Source organism: Neolamprologus multifasciatus, chromosome 5, assembly GCF_963576455.1.
Source record: "Neolamprologus multifasciatus chromosome 5, fNeoMul1.2, whole genome shotgun sequence".
In the NCBI taxonomy this organism is placed as follows: domain Eukaryota; kingdom Metazoa; phylum Chordata; class Actinopteri; order Cichliformes; family Cichlidae; genus Neolamprologus; species Neolamprologus multifasciatus.
This window is the reverse complement of record NC_140443.1, coordinates 22,757,835-22,773,084: the sequence shown is the minus strand read 5'-3', so window position 1 is coordinate 22,773,084 and position 15,250 is coordinate 22,757,835. Positions and strand designations below refer to the sequence as shown.

The 15,250-nt window shown below is 42.0% G+C and overlaps 1 protein-coding gene across 4 annotated transcripts in view; it reads right to left on the bottom strand.

Annotated features, from left to right (window-relative positions):
* The window catches only part of rargb (retinoic acid receptor, gamma b), a 49,504-nt gene that overhangs the window by 31,967 nt on the left and 2,287 nt on the right, over positions 1–15,250 (bottom strand). For 2 of the 4 annotated variants that reach the window (XM_085160939.1, XM_085160938.1), the window contains exon 3: positions 14,295–14,418. The gene's annotated coding sequence lies outside the window, so the exon portion shown is untranslated. Of the gene's footprint in view, positions 1–5,267; positions 5,641–14,282; positions 14,419–15,250 lie in introns of those variants that run through there. The other 2 variants (XM_085160940.1, XM_085160937.1) reach the window with 2 other exon arrangements.

Genomic DNA, 15,250 nt, shown 5'->3' with positions numbered 1-15,250 from the left:
GGAGCTAAGGTCGGATCATCAGCCACTCTGAATCCAAGCACAGCTTAGAGTTTGATCCTTTGATTCTTAAATCTCAAAACCTTACTGCTCTTAGAATATCACCGCATTTAGGGTGAGCTGGGTTTCTCCTTGTAAGGATGATCTGGAATATGGTTAGGCAGTTTTTTGTGTGCCAGTGATGCAGTGTGGAAAGAGTGACCACAGAGAGGTTGTTTCCAGTCTCTGTGTACTGTTTTGTTGAATGTTGCTCGTCATGCTTTTAACTACATGAGGTAAACACTGCATTTGTATCTGTGGCAAAACCATCACAGAGCTCTTGTGCCGGGGGGGGGGGGGGGGGGGGGGATTTGATATTGTCTGAGGTTTGAAAAATTCAGGGAACTTTGCATACATGGAAGTTTACTAAATTAAGGAATATATGACCAGTTTTACAAGGTAAATGTTCAGGCTCGGTCATGTAAACGCGTGTTGTTGTCTGGGTGGAGCACAGAGGTGACACAGGGCTCATGCTTGGAGGAGATCCAGCTACTACAAACTGGAGCCGCACACAATGAGTGCTCTGCTCCACATCACCGATGCCCCTATTGTATTTGATCAAGTGGTGAATAAGCGCTCAGTGTTGGCACATTTGATGCATTACACAACAGTGTTTTCTGTTTATTGATTATGCAAAGTGTGACAATGTTTCAAGCGTTTACAAAACATAGTTTATCTGATATTAAACACATAAACGTTGGAAGTTGGAGTCCCTGGCTGGAATTTTTAACTGAAACGCCCCTTCAAGTCAGAATTCCAACGCAAAAAGTCGAAGCGGCCCCATCGACCTTGGCTAAACAATCCAAGATGGCTGCAGCACACGTGAACAGCATCGTGGTGCATTGCTAGTGACGCATGGATGGCTATACTTTGCTAAGCAGCAAAGCAAATCCTGTTTTCCTCGCTTTTACGACTACTGGAACGCATTCCACTCCGACATCGAGGCCAACGAAACGCTCTGGTCTGTCGGGCTGAGAAAAAGGTCACTCGAACTCAAAACGGCCGTTTCTTCACTTCAATTTTTTTTTGTTTTGGTTTTATTAAGTTCGAAAGATGTTCTCACTCTACCCAACCATTTAGTCATTCTTTTTTTCAAAGCATCGAGTGTAGTTCAATCCAGGGCGATGTGCGTCAGCTGGAAAATAGGCAGGTATTCAAGGGTAAAGTGCTACAGGCTTATTCTTGTGTAGTTCTTTTGTGGCTCTGAGCTTTGCTTATCTGCATCTGTCCCCCTCTCTCTTTCTGTAATCTACTTGCCATTGTCACTGTAAGATCAAGCAAACAGTATTCTATGTATTCAGCTTCTTTTGGCATGCAGACTAAAAATGTGCTTACAGGCTAGAGAGGAATTTCTAATGGAAACAAATGCAGAGAAAAAAAATAATCAGGTTTTGTTGAAAGTGAACCATAGATACAGATTTATCTATGGAGACAGTAAGGAAATAAAGAGCCCAAACTCTGCTGAGTGTGAGCGGACACAAAGGTTGAAAAGTCCCCCAAAAAACAGCCAAATGCAAGGAAAAACATGACTTCAGCGGGGACAATTAGCTGTAAACCATAAACCACAAACTAATCTGGCTTAGTGAGTGCAGTCAGTCAGACATGAGCTATGCTGGACGGGGCGAGTAGGAAATGCATACACTGACACACAAACACCATTACAGAGGAGAAAAAACACAGGCACCATCACCCATAAACAGCGTAATTAGATTTTCCAACAAATGACCGTATTATATTTTATGTCAAACTGACATATAAAAATGTCTTTTGAGGAGTACAAATACTGCTTTGCCATAAACCATCAGTGTCTAACAGCCATTTTATAATCTGGCTGTGGGGAACACATATTTTCAATTTATGCACGCAATTATGTTGTTCGCTTCGTCGACACTGTACACTCGAATGTAAATATTAGGTATCAAGATACTATTTGATAGCTATTTTTCAAGTATTGTTACTGATAAATATCCTTCCGAATCTTTGCAACACATCCATCTTATTACAGCAGGGGTGTCAAAAATAAGGCCCAAGGGCAAGAATCTGCTCGCCAAAGACTCAAATCCGGTTGGCTGCACACTCGCATTGCATAGGACTAACAACCAAGTTGTAGTGAAATTTAGAAAAGACGTTTGGCTTCAAAGTAAAAGTTGTGCTTTACTGCTGAAATCAACAAGTTCTGGAGTGCAAGATTTTCTAAATGGGGAACCATAGTGTGCGATTGTAATCCTCAGATAGCGCTCATAGGTGTGGCTAGTTTTATGGGTGATTTACAAAAGTTGCGCTGTTTCCTAAACACAGGCGCAATTAGCAACAAATTGCAGGTTGCAAATGTTACTAAATCTGATTGCAATCTCAATTTAATCATTCACCTCCCTATATTTATGCCTTGAGAAAGGAACTCCCAGAAATACATATGCAACAGGTCAAACGGTCACGGTTTCTCATTTCCATCACACTCTTTACAGGTTCATAGTGATGACTATGGCAAACTGTTAGCAAACAAAAGAGGAGGAATAGTAAGGTGGTTTTAAGTGCAACAACTTATGCCTCTCTGCAACTAATTTCACCAATGAGTTGCAGGTTGTTTTTCCCTAGCCACCAGTGGTTGCCAGGTGGTTGCCAACTGATCTCTAGGCCCATGTGAATCGAACTGAATCAAAATAAATCTCAGCAGACAAAACATTGATCCTGTGATGCTACTATGCGAACTTGCCAGAAAATGTGAATTGACTGTAATTCTTAGCTTCACTTTGGTGAACACATTTAAAAGACGAGACGTGGCATGACTTGGAATAACAAGGAGGCAATTCTGTGTTAGCGGTGCTAATTGGGATGATGCTAGTGATAGTAATGTTTCGTAAATGCCACAATGTTGTCATTATGTGAAGGTACCCTGTGGGCTACTGAGGCTCTCCATGTTGGCGCTGGGGTCAGCTCCTGTTGCTTGAGGCTCAGCAGCTCAGTCGTTGGTCAGACCTTACTGAGGCGTTCAGTAGGCAGCTTTTCACTTAGTATTAAAGTCAAATGTGACACACACATACACATCCTCAGTCTGTTTCTCGTTGTTCCACCACAGAGAGGATTAGAAGAGCGTTTAAAGCCATAGCCTGTGCTGAAGAGCAGCCCTGGGCCATGATTAAAAACACTGAGATGCTCTTTAGGCACAGTGAGACACATTGAGCCTTGTTTGGGGGGGAAAGTGCAGCGAAAGCAACAATGAATGTTACAAGTTACGTCCAAATCTGTGAAGCCAATTGGGAACGTTACAGCGAACCACAGCCAGTGCACTCTCACCAAAATCTCTCTAAATAACTCTGTGGACAATATGTAATTCTGAGGAACAAGAAAACATTTGTGTCCTCCACTCTCAAAAGCAAGTAGCAAGCACTCGCTTCTTTGTTCTGGAAGTTCCAAGTTTCCATTTATATGTAGTAACCAAGAGAGCAACCCATATAAAATGAAACTCAGCTGACATGGACAAGAAAAAAAAAAGATGGAAGCTGTGCAAGGGAGACGAAATAAAGAAAATAAAGAAGTCAGTGAGACAGAGGGAATAAAAGAGAGAAAGAGAGAGGAGCCAGACATCCTTCTCAGCCTGAGGGGCTGTCAGTCTTGTACAGAACAATGATGAGATTGCAATGCAGTTAAACACGTTTTATCTAACACACCCAAACACATGCACATGCAAGCAAACAAATATCGTCTCTAGCAGCTTTTAAAACAATTAAACAAACAAGGCCTAACCAACTGCAGATGGATCATAAATATTAAACCTCAAATGCTAAAGAGAGCCAACCTGGAGTTAGCGCGCTCAATAGCCGGCACTCTACAGAGATCTGCCAAGAGAGAAAATGAACAACTGATGAAAAGAAAGGTGAAGAGAAGAGAAGCCATATTAAGTGAGTCTCTCAACCGTTCTCCACCTTGTGATCGCTCTAATATAATATGCATCATTTTACACCCAGTTGTTTATGTCCTATTTGTAGACTCCTGCACTTTTCCTCCGGACATGCTGATGAACATTCCTCCCGACATTAAGGAAAATGAATCTGGAATAGATTTGTCGAGAGTTTGCTAGAGGAGCTCATGGTGAGGCCTCGCATTGCACGGTGCGAGCACTCCCCTCAGTGTAGTGTTAGGAGACAGATGCAGGAAAGCTCAGCTCAGCTGGGAAGAGGCACTCAGCATGCAAATAACATCTTAATCACGATCATCAATCAAGCAATGCATCTGTATTTATATAGCACATGTCGCACAAAGGATGCTATTTGGAATGATTCAGAGTGCACAAAAAGAGCGTGTGTTTCAATATGTGGCCATCACTAAGCTTATTCACACATACATGCACACTTCCTCTCTCTCACACACACACAGATAATGCAAAGCAGGAGTGGTGATCAGACACACACCAGACTGTCTTGTGATATCCGGAGTAACTGATTTCAATGTTTCCATCCAACTTATATAATTGTGTGGATGGGAACCTGTTTATATAACCTTCAGCAGGGGATGGGTGGCTGTGTGTGTACACACTCAGATAGTCTAGACCTCCTCAGCCATTTGTGATGTTGATGGAATGATCCGTCAACTCTGACAGTCAGGCTGTCGGCTGTAGGGGCCTGCAGGGTGTAGAAGCCACTTCTTCTGTTGCTGGAAGTGCGTCTGATAGTTAGGAAGCTTGTGTAATACCCCCATATCTGATGTATGCAGCATGTAATGCGCTGTATGGGAACTGTGCCATCCTTGAAAATTCTGGGGGAATTTCAACATCCATTTCAGCTGATTTCCTTTCCAAGATCGGGATTTCAACAACCGTGAATCAGAGTTTGGGAAGTCGGGAATTAACTGCAGAGCTGTACACTCATCCGAGGGCAAAACAAATGAGGACGGACGCACACGGACACAAAGATTTACAGAAGTATTCATCATCTGAAACGGAGAGCACACGCAAGTGCCGATCAGCTTTCATTCGCTTCCCGAGCTGTTTCTGTTGTTCTTTCTCCTTCTCTCAAAAGCTCTGTTCTCAATTAAAGCTGTCCTCGGGAAACTCAATCTCCCCACTCATGCTGCCCCAGAAACACACACACACTGAGAAAGAGAGCGAGAGAGACAAGAGAAACACGAACACATCTCACTCATGCTCTGACATGTCCTCTGTCTGTCTTCTTTCCCTTGCAAACCGCCAACTTGAATTAACTTATAAGGAAAGTAAGACTGAAAAGCAAACTTACCAGACCGGGGAGAGGGGGGTCAAAGAAGGAAACACCACACAGAAGAGTGGTTTGTAAGTCAGTGGAGAAATGAGCCGAGGAGGTGTAGTTGTTGAGTTTGTCAGTCAGAAGTCGCTCTCGCAGCAACGTTTGAGCTCAGCCTGTTGCATTCCTCCTACCTCTCCTTTTCCCGTCTCTCTCTCTCTCTCTCTTTCACCAACATACACCCTCTCTCTCGCTCGCTCTCTCTCTCCTCCTGAAATCATTGTGTACTTTGATTCACAAACCCTGCCTCTGTCACGTGATCCAACACTTCAAATATACAGCACATTTTTTACCAGCCACAGAATGCCTGAAGGCAGGGAAAACAGGGTCTAAAAATCTTAGGTTTCAACTTGCTGAACCCCCACCACCCCCACCAACACCACCGCCACCTCTTACCCCCACCCCTCTCTTTCTTTGTCTCAAAGTCTGTGTCTCTCTCTTTACCTTCACTCCATCTACCGCATACTGTCAGTCAACACTCTTTTTGTTAGACTTCAACTGTGTGGCCGTTTGTTTTGAATTTCTAAATTTGTTCATCCTTTCCTCGCCATCCAAAGATAGACCTAAACCAACACACGTACGCACGAGAGAGCGGCGCGTACGTGTACGTACAGCCGCCCTTGTGAAACATTGACTAACTCACAGACATACACAAACACACACACGCCGCAGAGGGCTGCACACCTTTGGGGATATCGGTGTCAGTTTTTGGCATTTGCTCCATGTTTGCAATGGAGCAAATGCTCCATTTGCTCCATTGCAAACATGGCCGGCCGGAGACTTTGGGACTCCGGCCGGCCAATGTGGGAGTCCGGGGGCCTCGAGCCAATCAAAGGCTACTCAGTGGGTTATTGTGACTAAATGTTCCTGATGGGATAGAAATAAACCCTAGCATCCCTGTGACTCAGGGTGATGGGAACAATAGTTTAAAATCGTCAAATGCGATACTAGTAGTGCCAATTCTCAGATTTTCATTCAACATGTCCATTTAAAGTAAAAAGAATATAACTGATTGCAACTGAGTAATAATACAGATAAACTGTGTACAAGTATGGAAATCAAACCTCAACGCACTAATGAAAATTGCAATTGTGCATTTAAAGTGGTGCAAATATGCAAAATTTGCAAAATTTACCAAGTGTCACGGGAACCCTGGCATACACGTCCGTTTTCATTAAATCTCAAAAATGCAAATGCTGTGAGCTGTTTTCCATCTTGCCTAGCTTGAGAAATACAAAGAGCCATTCTCTTAGCAGTTACCACACCTTTAACTCAGTTGAAGTGGAGTCTTTTCCTCCTACAGGATTTTCCTAAGCAAATAAGCCCTGTCGTTTTCGGGTAAGGAAACGTTTAACAGAGATACATTTGATCCATGATGAGATCAAACCTGGCCAGACGGGCCTTGAGGGACAGAGCTAACTGCCTCTCCGTGTCAGAGATAAAACTGTCTGCTACCGTCTGCCTGACTGGCCTCAGCGGTGAGCTGGCTCATTACAAGCCCGTCCACAACAGCAACAGCGAGCAGCGCGGCGCAGGTCGACTTCCAGCATAGGAGCTTTACCCTCAGGTTGACTGACCAATTTTAATCAGCCAAGTATTTAAGCAGATTGATTAAACACGAGTAATTCAGTGCCATGCTAAATATCTCTGAATAAGTGTACCTAAGTTTTTACACTTATATCTATAATATCAGACTAACATAACTATTTTATCATTAAAAAAATAACTATAAAATTAAATAGTTCCTCCACACTCTGTCTCTGTAGGTGATTATATTTTACAGTATAAAGGCCAACATGAGAATGACATACAGTAAAGAACAGTACACTGAAAAGAAATCTAATCACAGTCAATTTCACTTTAATTAAGTTAATAACCTAAATTTATTTGTAGTCAGACTCTCACTTTTGGTTTATGAAATATTAACATGAATGTAAAACGTGAAAGGAAAAAAGTTGACTTTTTGTTTGAGTACAGAGCAGGTTCAGTTTGGTCAATTACCTGATACCTGTGTGTGTGTCTGCACTGATCGGTTGCCATTAAATAGGTGTGGTTAGATGGAGATAGAGGGTGTCGGTTTTGATTTGTGTGTTTAATCTTTCATCTGTGTTTCCTCCTGGAAGAGTTTGGAAGTCTGGAAAATACTTTGATGCTAAACAAGTTATATTTCAGTTCAGAATGAAGTGCTTCTATCGCCATGCAGAACTTTACGAACAGTGCGTGTCGGTGACTCCCCACCTAACCGGAGACGGCTAAAGAAATATGTTTTGGATTAGTCAGTACATCACGAGCTCTTTTCATACATGATATGAAAACAACAGACCTAAGCCACAGTGAAAAATGAATAACGGAATATGTAAAGAGATCTGTAAAGATATGTTTTGTGTGTTTAAACAGTAGAATGAATGAAATAGCTGGAATGGATTTTCTGGGATTTAATGTACAAATAGAGGACGTTTTTTTCGCATGTTGTTGCCCACTCGGTCACACCAACGCTTTTATTTTGAACTTAATGTAAAAAACGATAGAAGAGTGTCACACAGATATTTATGGAACTATTATTATTTAGTTTTTTGGGCATTCATTGAACAAGAGGGGGGAGGCAGCAAGGGAAACGGTCCAGGGTGGAATCAATGCATACAAGGCTGCCTTCTCCACTAAGTGAGCTGCAGCACCGTATTTATTGAATTTGTGACTGTAATGCCAAAAGGTAACAAAATTTAAAAATAGTCATTTACTGTATTAACTATTATACTTTGTGCCTTTTTTAAAAAAAATTACTTGAGAAAGAAACAACCTGGAACGGTTATAATCCAAACTCCAGGTTCACTCCTTTAAGTATCAAGTTTCCGAAACACTTCCCAGCAACGGTGTCAGTGAGGAGAGGTGAAAGGTTAGTGCTGTTTGTGTTTCTGTGTCAATGAAATGCACAAAGACGAGGTGAGTGTATAACATCTGATTGTGAAAGGCACATTTGTGTATTTATGAATTTCAAGCACTTGCACAGAGCATCCTTTCTTGCACATGTATCCACGTGCTGATGCGTACTCACACCAGTGGAGACGGTTAAAGACACATTTTCATTTTCACTCCCACTTTTGTTCCAGTGCGAGTGGCACTGTTAAAGCAGACTGACTGAGTAAGGGAATTAGAAATGTGAGAAGGGTTTCCTCTGAGGCCTGCAGGTAAAAGTTTTGGGGAAGTTCAGCCTGTGATAAAGAAGGCCTAAAGATGTAAAGCAGAGAAGAGAGAACAAAGAAATGGCCAAAACTGAAGAGGAAAAATGAGGGGAGCTTATAACTTTTTGCAGAGCTTGAAATGGGGCCCTTTTTGGCAGCAGGCAGTGGAGAAACCACAGAATGGTGCGACTCTGGAGTTGAGGGGTGGAAGAAGCAGGAGGGGGGAGGCAAAGGACAAGGAAGCAGAGGAGAGCGGCGAAGGAGGGGGAAAGAAGAAAAGAAAGGGATAAGGAGGGAAAGGGGGGGGTTGCAGACGACAGGTTTTAATCAGCAACAGGCTGTTGGTAATGAGATCACTATCCCACTGTGCTCAGATTGATGTCATGTGAAGCACTGTGGCGCACAGCGAAGCATGCAGAGGATGACAGGCACGCATGACAAGCTCACTCGCTTTCCCCGGGCACACAAACACACACGCACGTATGGAGAATGTCAGAAGACGGCGCAACGCTCGCACCAGCGCTGGCAAGTGCCCACAAACTAATAAACAAGGGCGCAACGGCTCACGCAGAAAATATGCACGCACAACAGACAAAGAACCTTTAATACGCCACAACACCCTGCTGTTAATTTTCTTCAAGCGAGTAAAAGAGCTGACACAAATATAATCACACCCACACATACACTATAAACACATTTCGGATCCCAAGGCTCCTTTATGTCTTTTCTGTCTCTCAAACTGCTAAACATGCCTACACACAAAGAACATACTGTACCAGCGGTGAGGGTTGGCTAGACTAGCAGGCAAAAAAGAAAAAAAAAGGAAAAAAAGGAAAGGAAAAAAAAGAGGGAGCATAGGAGGAGAGAAAGCAAGGGCTGCTGGGGGAGAAAAGGTGAAAGGAGTGACATTCTGGGTAGCAGCTGTCAATTCGGCGGACACGAAGTTCAACAAACAACGCGAGAAACGAAGGCGCTCTCTCTCATTCGAATGGAGTCGAGACAGAAATATTCAAATAATATGGGAAAAATTTCATTTTGAACGAGCAAACGTGCATTTTTGATCTTGTTTGCAACAATTTGTGTTAGCGGATAAGCTAAGAGGGAAAAAAAGACGAGGGGAAACAAAGCGGGGTGTACATGTGCATCCAATAGTTTTTCCTATATAAATGTTCCCCGAAAATTCAACCATGATGTCATCATGAACCTGTTGTGAACCCAACTCTGTCAACTACCATTACCGTCTCATTCCCTCTCCGTTCCCACTTTCCAGCACGGCCTCTCCATCTCCTTCCACTCTGTCCCCATCTTGTTCTTGGACTTCTTTATCTTTCACCATGCAATGTTGTCTGGCTGCATTTTTTCTTTTCTACTCATGCTGCATATGCTGCTACACCCGACACCCCACCCCCCCCACCCCCCAATCCACTTTTACTCCCTCTCTGAACCCAACCCCCAAATACACCAACACACACACATACTGCTCACAGACATTTGGAGAGTCTCTGGTATAACAAGGACAGTTTTAATCAGAACAAGCTGGCATATTTTGGCCAAGACCTGCACTTATGGTAATTCAATCAGAAAGAAAGGAGAAAGAGGGAGAGAGAAAAAGTGAACAGGGGCACACAGAGGGTAGTGGAGTGTGAGACAGGGAAATAAGAAAAACAGAGGGAGGAAAAAGGAGACAGTGGGCGGATGGGAGGGTGAGGTAGGGATTGAGCGGTTTGAAGAAGTTTGAGCCACATGTGGAAGTGATTGTCTAATTACAGCAGATATGTATAAGTGTTACTGCCTGCAGGACAGATGCTGATTGGAGGGTGCAGCACCGTGAAAATGAGATGATTGGACGAGGAAGAAATTAAGATGGATAATTGGTGGAGGAGGGGGCAAGAGGAGGAGAACCACACTGGGAGAAGTGCTAGGGTGGCTCCTGCAATATTCTCTGTCCGAGTCTGAATAGAAATCAAATTTTTTTCTTCCAGTTCAGGTGGTGTCATCATAGCAGCTCCCTCAGGAGTGCTGAAGGGAAAAAGTTTCAGCCTGTAGATGGTACTAAAATGAGACAAAAACTGAACATACACCTATGCACACCATCAGGTGTGACATTAAAACCACTGACAGGCAGGTGATGTAAATAACACTAATCACTTGGTTACAATGTAACATTCTGCTGGGAAATCTTTGGTTATGGTATTTATGTATGTGGGACATGTAACCCCATTTTAATCACAGTCAGTATAGACCATGGAAGTATGTTCTCAGATCACAGGAGCCTACCACAACAGGTCCACACACCCCGCTACAGAGCTCTGGAATGGCTTGAGGTACATGACATAGGCCGTGGTGCTAACCCAGCCTCCATACTCCACAGGTCCCAATTCAATCAACGTCTGTGGGATCTACTGAAACCAGCCAAATCCATGGAGACTCCACGCAGGACCCCAGAGGACTCTGCCAATATCTGAGACACCACAGGAGACCCCCAGAGGTCCTTGTGCCCTAAAGAGTAGGTATTTTGAAGACACCAGGAGGACCTACACAATATAAAACATGGTTTTAATGTGGCCGATTAATGCACAACAGTGCAAGACAATTTGTTTCAGGTGGAAAAGGCTTTATGGATTGCTTAGCTACAGCAAAACATTATACCGGAGGTAACTGGATTATGTTTTCCCCTGGTTTCAAGTGTTTTGCTAAGATTTTTTTACCACAAAGACAGTAGTACTATGAATATACTCTGTAAGAAAGCAAAATTAAATTAAAATTAAATTGCGACAAGTTCAACGATACCTACAATCATGTGAAAAAGAAAGTGTTCACAGGACTCTATGTGCTTCTGTCAAAAAATTACGTATACCCTTACTACTTCCATATGGATAACAAAGGTAAATAGCAACTAAGTGCTGATAATCAGATGGCTTGATTGATTAATTGATCCAGATCCATAGGAGGTTTGACCAAAATATATCTATAAAAAATCTGGAAATCAGGTCTTTGTTAACACAATGCCACAATCTTCCTAGGAGCAGACGTCCCAGCAAATTTACCCCAAGCTCTGATTGTACAGAGAATCATCAGAATTCCAAGGAGCCACATCTATGGCGTGTTTAGAAGAACTACCAGGACCAGGACGTCTGCATCTAAACAAACTACAAGACTTCTAAAAGAACGGTCCTCATCTACTCATATGTGTGAGGAAACATTTTTACCCTGCACAAAATCATATCAGTTTGCACACAAAAATCACCATCAGATTACGAAACATGCGCTCCGGCCTATTTTGTAATAACCACCCAGCATATGTTAGTGAACCACAGTCATTCTGAACCTAGAGGCTTGTGCGGTCTGTATGCAACCTGCTACGCCCCTATTTCTTTATATAAGTAAACATGCCTATCTTATAAGAGACAAGAGAAAGTCCAACTGAAGAAACCTAAACGATTCTGTCCAAAGAGGAACCCAAAACATACACACAGCTTCCTTAAATGTTTCCACCGGAGTGAAGAAAGTTTAGTAAACAAACAAACAAACAATAACCCCCAAAAAACAACAAGCAAGACTCCAGCTGGAATAATGAAGGTTCGGAATATTGATTTCCCCTGAGATACTCGCTGTGGCTATGGTAAAAAACCCCATAAATAAATAAAAAAATGTTTGAATATCAAAGATTATATGAAAAGCAACTACAAGAGAATGTAGGAAACAAGTGGAGGGCAAGGATCATGTGATCTGTCAGATGAGAAAACAAATAACACAAAATGCACACGGACCACCCCCCAAACATCCGGATTCTTCAGCATCCATGAGGTTAGGACTAAGAAATTAAGCCGGTATGTGATGACATCCAGCAATGATAAAAGTCATTTGTAATGAAATATAACATATTTTGAAATAAGGTAGCTAAAGAATACTGAAATTCAACTATTTAGTAGTTAGTCTGCTTTGCATGCAATTTATTTATTTATTTTTTCATATAATTGTAATTCTTATCATTTTGTGGTTCACTGCATTCTGGAAAACTATAACTAATGATAAAAGAGCAATGATAACAACAAGAACAATAATAATAACACTTGTTTTTATTATTATTATTATTAGTAGTAGTAGTAGTAGTAGTAGTAGTAGTGGTAGTAGACAGCCAGGCCTTCATTATTTCAGGTAAACAAATTCAGGTATGAAAATATTGACAAACAACTGATTGGTGTGTGAAACGTTTGTACGCACCACTTTTTGAACAGCAACAAACTTACAACATAATGGTTGAAAAACAGAATCAAGGTGTTGCAATGGCTCAAAGTCCAGACCTCAACCCAACTGAAATACTGTGTCGGGAGCTTAGGAGAGCTGTGCATAAACGAATGAACCCAGGCAACGCTGTAAAGAGGAGAGGGTCTCCTGATAAAGCCGTACAGATAACGATTACTTCAAGTTATTGCTGCTGACTGTGGTTCTACGAGCTACTGAATCATGGGGTGTACTCGGTTTTTCACAGGACTACACAGAGTCATGTGAAAAACTTTCTTTTTCACATGACTGCAAGTTTCTTGCACAGCCTGTGACAGTTCACTTCAACACATGATGAACAAATGGGAGCTCCAGTGCCAGGGTTGAAAGGTACATATTCTTCTGTTAAATATTCCTCAGACCTTCTGTGATAACACTGCCTGCTTACCATTTACACCTTGGCGCTGTCTAAATCATACTGGAGCATGCAATGATCAGTGGCTGACTGTTGTAAACATATATGGATATATGGATCTGACACAGCAACGTAGGATTTCCATTCACTGGAAACTGGATGCTGTAAAAATCTATAGCCACGGGTCTCATGCTCACATTTTTTTCATAGAGTTTGTGATAAAAGTAGAAGTAAATGCTCCACTAGTCTGCAAAGTAATTAACCAATATTACACTAAAGGCTAAACGAGTTCAGAAGATTTCTTTAGTTTCTTTTTTGGTCTTTTTTTTTTTGGCCCTATCATCAGCAGCAGCAATCAGCTTTCTTCGCTGTGTACTGAAACAAAGGTAAATGCATTAAACTGCTTGGATACAGAGGCATTGGATGTCCCCCTCAGGATAATTTGGCACCTCTTCACAAGAAGCCGCTTGTCAACAGATCTCTGCAGATCTTGGCTGCCTACTGCCGTGCCTGTCTGCCTGTCACAAAATGTATCCCCTCTGGAGGGTAAACAGGGGCAAGTATCACACATAGACTGTTACTGCTGTCATAATATTAAACTTTGTTTTCCAGGTACTGTTTATTAGTTACCCTGGATGCTGCTTAGAGTGTCCTAAGGACCTATATGGGCCCAAATGAAGCTAACGATCATTCTTCCAGTGTACCGCTGCTCTTTATCGGCATGTTTACTCTCTTTTATTAGCTGTTCCCGAAATTCCCCTCAAATTTTCCACCAGTTGTAGCTAAATATATTTCAGTTTAAATTAAACCACTTCACTGCACAGCACAACCTGATATACAAAACAAGTTTACCTAACTGCTTTTTATTGGCTGATTTAAACTGCCAGACACTTCTTCTTCTGCTGTGCACGTCGGCTACATGAACTGCACTGCCTTCAAACTCTGTCTTCAGTCCTCAATTTGATATCGACACTTCAGATTAGTAAATTCTGAACCTGAGAAAACCACTTATTACATCACACAAAAAAAATATTTTATTTACAATCCATCACACTGTTAATGTTAGCACTGTTGTTTGAAGGTAAAGTTGTTATATACTGCAGTTATTACTTCACTTTCTTCTTAATGGCTTTGTTTACGTTACAAAAAGTATTTCAAAACTCTTTTATTTACCTTTAAACTCACCTCTCATCCCCTGCAGGGGAAACAAATCTCCATCACTGATGGCTCTCTTCACTGTGATAGCCATCAAAAAGGAAACTGCTGCAGGGCCTTAACATGAAAGTCACTGCCACTCACTGCACTTCATCTACAAAGGGAAAGAAAGAGACACAGTGTAAATTTGGATGCATATACTTTGCCTTTAGTTTGTTAGGCTTTATTTGTTCTATCTGTATTGTGGCCGAGGGGCGGGTGGAAGATGATTTTGTTACATAAATAGAGGCATTGATGTCATTTGAAAGGTTTTTCACAGTCCTGTGAAATAATAAGTACACATTTACTGCTTCCATAGGAATAAAGATGTTAAGTAGCAGCTAGATGCTGCAAATCAAATTGCCTTGATTACCTGATCATCATCAGCAAGCATGGGCACCTCTATGAAAGCTGACATTTTGGCAGCTTGTTGGTCTGGAACAGCTGCGTGTTAACATAATGCCACAGTTTTACAGAGAATGGACGTCCTGGCAAATTTACCCCAAAGTCAGACCCTGTAATGCTCAGAGAAACTGCAAAAACAAACCCAAGAGCTAAATCTCAGACTCTACAGGCCTCAATTATCATCACAAATGTTAAAGTTCACCACAGTACAATTAGAAAAAGACTGGACAAGTTGTTTGAAAGGGATGCAAAGAGAGAGCCTCTTATTAAGTTGAAGAAATCACAAGACTTGTGGAACATTGTCCTCTGGACCGATGAGAGCAAAGGGACGATGTCTGGCTGTACAGCACAGCACCATGATTGGATTACATCATACACCGCACATCGGCACAAACACCTCATAGCAACAGTCAAGCACGGTGGTGGGGGGTTGATGATTTGAGCCTTTACTGCAGACACAGGCAACTTGCAGTCACTGAGTCGCCATGAACTGTATGTCAAAAGTATTACAGAGTCAACTGTGAGGTCATCTGTAAAAAAGC